The sequence below is a fragment of the Myotis yumanensis genome, unplaced genomic scaffold (assembly GCF_028538775.1).
Source record: "Myotis yumanensis isolate MYYU_CA2020_CCGP unplaced genomic scaffold, mMyoYum1.0.hap1 SCAF_440, whole genome shotgun sequence".
NCBI lineage: Eukaryota > Metazoa > Chordata > Mammalia > Chiroptera > Vespertilionidae > Myotis > Myotis yumanensis.
In genome coordinates this window covers 3910-11425 of record NW_027224191.1, presented here as the reverse complement: position 1 = coordinate 11425, position 7516 = coordinate 3910, and the positions used below count along the sequence as shown (strand labels likewise).

The 7516-nt window shown below is 40.4% G+C and overlaps 1 pseudogene; it reads right to left on the bottom strand.

Moving 5' to 3' along the window:
• Positions 1–3829: 3829 nt before the first annotated feature.
• LOC139001344 (pleckstrin homology domain-containing family F member 2-like) lies at positions 3830–7206 on the bottom strand (annotated as a pseudogene).
• Positions 7207–7516: the final 310 nt, after the last annotated feature.

Genomic DNA, 7516 nt, shown 5'->3' with positions numbered 1-7516 from the left:
AGCCTGCCTTTACGGGTTACACTTGGCATAGTGCTGTGGCGATAGTTGTGAGAATCTGATGCAATTGAGCCAGTATCAGCTGGATGAGATACATTTAGTTTAAGCTAGCAGTACCCCTACCTCGTATTTGTATTTCCCCAGCAAGTAAAACAGTGCCTCGGAATTCAAAGGAGAGAGCTTCCTTTCTTTTCCATTAGGCCCTTCCTTCCTTCCTTCCTTCCTTCCTTCCTTCCTTCCTTCCTTCTTTCCTCCCTCCCTCCCTCCCTCCCTCCCTCCCTCCCTCCCTCCATCCCTCTTTTCCTTCCTCCCTCCCTTCCTTCCTTCCTCTTTCTTCCCTTTCTTTCTTTCTTTCTTTCTTTCTTTCTTTCTTTCTTTCTTTCTTTCTTTCTTTCTTTCTTTCTCTCTCTCTCTCTCTCTCTCTCTCTCTCTCTCTCTCTCTCTCTCTCTCTCCTCCCTTTCTTTTGTCCAATTTATCTCTTAACTAGAGGCCTGATGCACGAAATTCGTGCAAGGAGCTCAGCCCTCGCAGCCCCAGCTTCATCCAGAAGGTTGTTCGGATGTCCGTTCTAATTAGAATATTACACTTTTATTATTATAGATTTTTCCTGCCTTCTCTTTTCCAGAGGTAATCATAGAACTTGGCACAGGTGCTTCCCAGGACTTCCCAGTCTGGATCCTCGTGTTGGTCATTTGTACTTTCCTAATCATTTTCTACCACTTTTCTATTCAGTCATTAGCAAATATTTTAAGATGCCTGGATATAATGGTGGTAAAAGTAGAGAAATATAGTAGAGTTTGCATTGTAATGAGGGTAGACAGTAGGGGAGTAAACTTCTGATAATGAGAGGGGAGGACCGGGTGGTAAGCTGGGGAGTGGGGGAGGGAGTCGTTTGGGACTTTAGTCATCGGGGAAGCCCTCTGTAGAAGCATTGGGCTGATACATGGAGGAGAAGGAACCAGAAGTGGGGCAGAGTGAACAGTGGACATAAAGGCCCAGAAGGCAAGAACAAACTTGGCATGTATGAGAAGTAGAAGTTTACCACTTAGTGTTTCAGTCGCAAAGCTAGCTCTTTTTTTTTTTTTTTTCCTGGTCTGCCTGTCTTCCTTTATTCTTTGCTTATAAATTCAAAGTTCACAAATCCAGTCTAAGGTAGGGAGGTTGGTTATAAAGGAGGAAACGAACTGAATTTACTGATATGCTGTGGCATTAATCTGAGAATGGGTAAAGTCTATTTACATCATCAGGCCTAAACCAAGGCCAAGTCCTATCGGGTAGTGAACTGTAATCTAGTTAATTTGCATATAAACATGCCCACCCTTCTATTACAATGGCTTACCAGTTGGAAGATTTTAGCTGAGTCATTCGTAGAGACTTTTGTGAATGAATAATCCTTAAAATAGTGTAACTTCTTACATCTGTCCTTCATCTCTTTTTAGCCTCTTGAGCATGTACCATGGTTTCATTTGATGGCCTTGGCCTGAATTTCCAAATAGACAATATGTCCTCAAAATTCTAAAGATTGCCATGACATTTGTCCTTGGGGAAAGAATTTGTTGGAAATTTTAAATGTTTTAATCTTTAGCAAAAAAATCTTTTTTTTTTTTTTTGTTATTTGGTCCTATTGGACAGGAAAATTAAGTAATATATATTGACTCTACTTTGGTTTTATTTTCAGAGTGGAAAGTTGCATTAATTATATTAAACTTTCATTCTTGTATGAACCAAACTTTCCATATACATTGCTACCATTCGAGATCAAGCATGCCTAACTCTGGAATGTTTCATTTCCAAGAAAAGTTTTCAGCCTGTCATTCTGACCAGAAAATAACAAAATAGGATAAATTAGCAATTTAACGTCAGGAATCTAGCCATAGAGGGCCATTTCTCATTTCTGATTCAGTGCACTCACTTTGATCCTTACCTTACTAGCTTTCTCAATTTTTGGGGTGGGATGGATGGACAAGTGCTTGGTGCAGGAGCATTCTGGCCAACCTCTTATATGAGGTCCACAAACCTGGAAAATGGGTGACCTAGAGATGGAGCTGTATTGAATATGCCATGGTGATTGCATGTCCATTTTTTAAATTGTAATGTATTTTTTATTGTAAAAGAATGTCAAGAGGTTGACAATGCAAATTATTGAAGAAGACTTTCCCTTGGTTCCTGAATCTGCTAGGCTCCTATGTACCAGTAAGTCTCCATTAGCACGTCTCAGGTTTCCTGGTCTTTTGCAGGTATGTTGATTATATGAGATATTGCTTGGAAACAAAAGTCCATTTGATATTAAAACAAACTTATTGTGCCTTTCACATTTCCTACAGGGAGAGCTACATATCTCAAATGCTTTCACAATTTAACAGTAAAGTTAGTGCATTTGCCAAACCAAAGAATTCTCTATCACAAGTTGTTGAATCAAACCTCTCATAACATATGCAATATATCCAGATTGAAAGGTTTAAAATTAGAATTTAAAACAATCTTTAGACTGATTTTTCATATTTGAAAGACTAGTTATTTGCAGCATACAAATGGAGAGAGCAGTGCAAAATGCATCAAGTTGTATATGATAAATGTACTGTCAACCTAATGACTACCTCTAAGCAGATTGAAAAATACCACTTCTCAAAAGCAATCTAGATTGTGAAGTTCACAATTTAGATCAATTGCTACTCTAGTTCCATACATTGCAAAATGATTCCAGAAACTGATTAAACATGCAATTGTTTTACAAAACTACAAATATTGTTTGGGACTTTACAAAACTACAAAGTGTAGCACTATATTTCTAAATTCAAGATAGTTTTACAGTAGAATAGATAATACTTCCATAGAAGTCGTCAAACTTAACCGCTCTGTCGACCATTCTTACGTATTATTTCTTCCAAATCTTAGCCTAAGTAGATCTGTGCTCTATCATAGCATTTAAATCTGTTTCAACGGTTTTATAAGATTTTTCAGTCTAGAAATAACGTTAAAGCAAATGAATTTATACCTACAAATGTCCTGCTAAAAATAGAATCTAATGCAATATGACAATTCTATATTGGATAAATTTTGAACCAAATTCCTAAGAATGACAATTTAAAATTTATATTTGACAATTATAATTTGAAATCTATAAAACAAAAGTATAATAACTTTTATGGGAAAATATTCACAAAGAATGAAGAACCTCTAAATTTAGTTATGTATAGCTGTCAGATGACAAGTTTCCTAATTATAACCATTCATAAACACTCATCACCTTAAAGAATGCCAGTTTGTTTTTTTGTTTTTTTTAGGTATGTTGGTTGATTTCAGAAAGGAAAGAGAGAGAGAGAAACATCAATGATGAGAGGGAATCATTGAACTGTTGCCTCCTGCACTCCCCCTACTGGGGGTTGAGCCTGAACCTGGGCTTGTGCCCTGTCCAGGAATCAAACCATGACATCCCGGTTCATAGGTCGATGCTCAACCAGTGAGCCACGCCAGCCGGACGACCAGTTTATTTTTAAAACAAACTAAAAAGTGAGAAAGTAGGGGTTTATTTTATGTAACAGTGCTATTAGGATAAGGCATCACTTGATATGTGACAAAGTGTTTCCAAATCATGTATTTTTGTTACTGTGTCTTAACCATTAGGATGGTTGGGGGGAGGTGGTAGTAGTGGGGTTGAGGGGAATGACAACAGGACCTACTTTCTCTAGAATATATTGAGACACAGGTTAAAAGTTTCTCAGGTAAATTCATGGCTACAGCAAAATTAAGCAAGAGCTCAGAATTTTACATTCCTCCCCAAAGCTGATTTCTCAGATGGTCACAACCAATTAAATATTTCAAAATATGTCCTTAGTCACTGCTATCAGCATCATCAGCATCATCATCAGATACATCATTTAAAGGTGACTTCAATACTGACTGTAGGAGTCCGATCTAGTAGGCTGGCATGTGGCCATGTCCCCGGTAGAAAGTAGGTCATAGCAGAAGTTACAACTCCACACAGGCTTGGAGGGCTGGCTGGGAAGAAAAAATCCCTTTTCAGAGCAGGACCCACAGACAACAAAACCACATTTGCAGCAACGGTGACGACAATTAAAGGTGTGAGTTTTGCTTTCTGTAACAGTTGCCTCAAAGTCAGGAACCCAAACAGCATGTTCGTTACTGGGTGTCTTCCCACTTTTGGAGAATAAATCGAACATTTACTTATGTGATTCATCCATTCTGATTTCTCAGTGGCAGTGGCAGCATAAACGGCAGATGATTTAGTTGGTGTCTTGAGACGCCATCCATTCTTCAAGTCTTCCTCATCTTTGATGGAATCAATAGTGACATTTTCCAGGGGAATAATATGTTATATTTTTTCTACTGGATGACAATATTGCCATATACAAGAATGTCATTAAACAAGAAAAACTGCTGCCCTAGCTGGTTTGGCTTGGTGGATAGATTGTTGGCCTGCAGACCTAAGGGTCCCGGGTTAGATTCTGGTCAGGGGCACATGCCCGGGTTGCGGGCTCAATCCCCAGGGAGTATGTGCAGGAGGCAGCGGATCGATGAGACAGTTACTATCAAATTACTAAGATTATGAGCAACTATTAAAAGCACTTCCTCTTTAGTAACTTCTGGATTTGAAGTTTTGGGGGGTCACTGGTGATAATCAAATTTCATTAAAGTATTCTGACAAACCAAAACTTCATGCACTATTGAATGAGGTTTTATAAAAAACAACAGCACTAAGATATGTTGCCCTTGTTTATTTTATTTTAAAATATGTCTTTATTAATTTTTTAAAATTGATTTTTAGAGAGAAAGGGAGAGAGCTAGATAGAAATATTGATGAGAGAAACATTGATCGGCTGCCTCCTGCACAACCCCTACTGGGGATCGAACCTGAAACCTAGGCACGTGCCCTGACAGAGAATCAAACCAGTGACCTCTTGGTTCCTGGGTCAATGCTCAACCACTGAGCCACACTGACCAGGCAGATTTCTTTCTTTCTTCCTTCCTTCCTTCCTTCCTTCCTTCCTTCCTTCCTTCCTTCCTTCCTTCCTTCCTCTCTCTCTCTTTCTTTCTTTCGAGAGGATGACAGAGGGAAAGAAACATCAATGTGAGAAAGATTGATTGTTTGCCTCCCACACACACCCCAATCAGGGATCAAACCCGCAACCTGGATATGTGCCTTGACTGGGAATCAAACCCACAACCTTTTGGTGAATGGGTCGATGCTCCAACCAACTGAGTCACCCTGCCAGGACACCCTTATTTATTTTTTATCTAATGTCTTTTGCATTCACTTACTGTCTGTAAACCTTGGTTCTAGAAATGGAGAATGTAACTGGCTCTCAAGATGAAAATATAGCTTCTGAATTTCCATTTGCACATCCTCTTTAATTGCATGTACACCAATTTTAGCATCTCCCCTGCAGTAGAAGAAGGATCTTTATAGCAAATATCATGTAAGAAATATTTGCATTCTAAAAGCACATTCACACTTAAACTGATCGATAGAATTCAACATATAAAGCACATGCAGGGGCTGACCAGCAGACCCTGGGTGACGGTTGAATGGTTGAATGGATTACTCGGACACAACATTTGCTGTGAAAGAGGGCTAAGGGACTGCCTGGCTAAAGGAATCGGGGAGCCTCGACTGCCTGCCTCGTTAGACTTTTATTGTAACAGCAGTTTGAGATAGGAAAATTTTCACTCCCAAGTTATATCTAAAATATTTATCTTTATTTGAAGGTGAATATTCAATCATTAATCATAAATCAGGATGCCATACTAACTAGGTACGACTATAACCTATGTAATTACATGGTCATTGATTGCAAGTTGTGGATGTCAGAAAGCACGCTGAAGTTGGCATCCCCAACTGTTAGATCTTATAAAGACCGAAACTGAAGCTGAGGAGCAGATAAAGTACCACTTCCCAGGCTGAAACTGAACTTCAGTTCATTCTTAAATCTTTCCTTTGGCCAAAATGTCCAAGGGTCATTGTGTGCAGCTGGAAGCAGGGCCCAGCTGGCAGAACTTGAGATGGGAAGGAAGGGAAAATTTGACCTTGACTGTTAGTAGGGGTTTTGTCCAAAAATGCTGACTGGAGTAATAATGAGAGCTAACCTTTATCCAGACGTCACTGTGTACCAGGCACCGCTAAGAGTTGTGTTGTTTTTTTTGCCTTTATGACAAAGTTTTATTGTTAATTATTTATCTTAATAGTTTCAGAAAGAGGTACACATTAGCTCAGTCCAACATGATTGGCAGTTGGCAAAATCTAGTAGAGCAAGTGTTCTGATTGCTAAGGATTTAATTTGAATGCTTTTAATATTTAGCCATCTAACACTTCAAACATAGTCCAGAATAAAATGCATCACCTCCCTCCCTGTCACTTTAATACCCCACCTACCTCACTTCAATATGGAAATATCTTCATTAAATATGATTCCCAGAGGAACGAGTTCTCTGGAGAGGATAGCCACAAGGGCAGTGCACAAAAAGAAAAACTGAAAACTCTGTACGACAACTTACTGGTCTAAGGAAACAAAAACCTTCCCATATATTAAGAAATCAATCCAGTTACAAATGCACTACTAGGTCTATGAGAAGAGGTTCTGGAGTAACCACTGAAAATGGCCGGCTATTTACAAGGTACACAAGCAGGTACGGTGCACCTGGCCCAGCGCTGGCCGTCAGAAGCCAAGTGTTCTCTCCACCGCAGGCCACATGCAGGAGTCCACCTTCCTCTGTGCCTTCTCGCAGAGTCGCCCATAGTTAGGCTGGGCTGCGGGACTGTCTTACCCACAACAGGGGGCTGCCTTTTCGGAAGGAGCTGGACCCGTTCCCTGATGATCCTCGTGGACTGAACCCCAGTGAGGTCAGACGGAACCAGACACTTCCGTTTGTCAATGTCAACATCTGCTTCACCGCAGCGGCGGGGCAGGGACGCAGCCGGCTCCGGAGCCGCGGAGTTCAGAGCACCAACCACAACCACCGCAACTGGGGTGGAGCGGTGACTACGGACAGGCAGGACTTCCGGCCGCCACAGCCTAGCCACACCGCTAAGTTCTGTCTAATGAAATCCTCCAAGTATTGCCCTACAGGATGATTATCCTCACTTACTGATGTGGAAACTGAAGCTGAGCAAAGGTGAGTGACCTGTACCATGTCACACTGCAAGGTCGCAGCGGAGCTAGGATTTCAATCTGGCCCAGAGCTGTGTGCATATCATGACAGTGTTTCTCAGATCTCTCAGATAGGAATGTGATTTATTTTTGTTATCCAGGAGCATTAACACTGCTTTGCACTAATTTAACTGCAGGTCAAGGAGCAGAAAACACAGGGCTTACATTATGCCACTTGACAGTAGGCGTTTTCCTGCCCATTACCTCAGTTACTCAACACAACCAAATTGCTCAGTAGGGATTTTCTAGATTTTCATAAATGAACGAGGAAAGTGGCACAAAATTATTGAGTGACAGTGATGAAATTAAACTCTACGTCCTTTGGATTTCTAGCCCATATTTCTTCTACTGT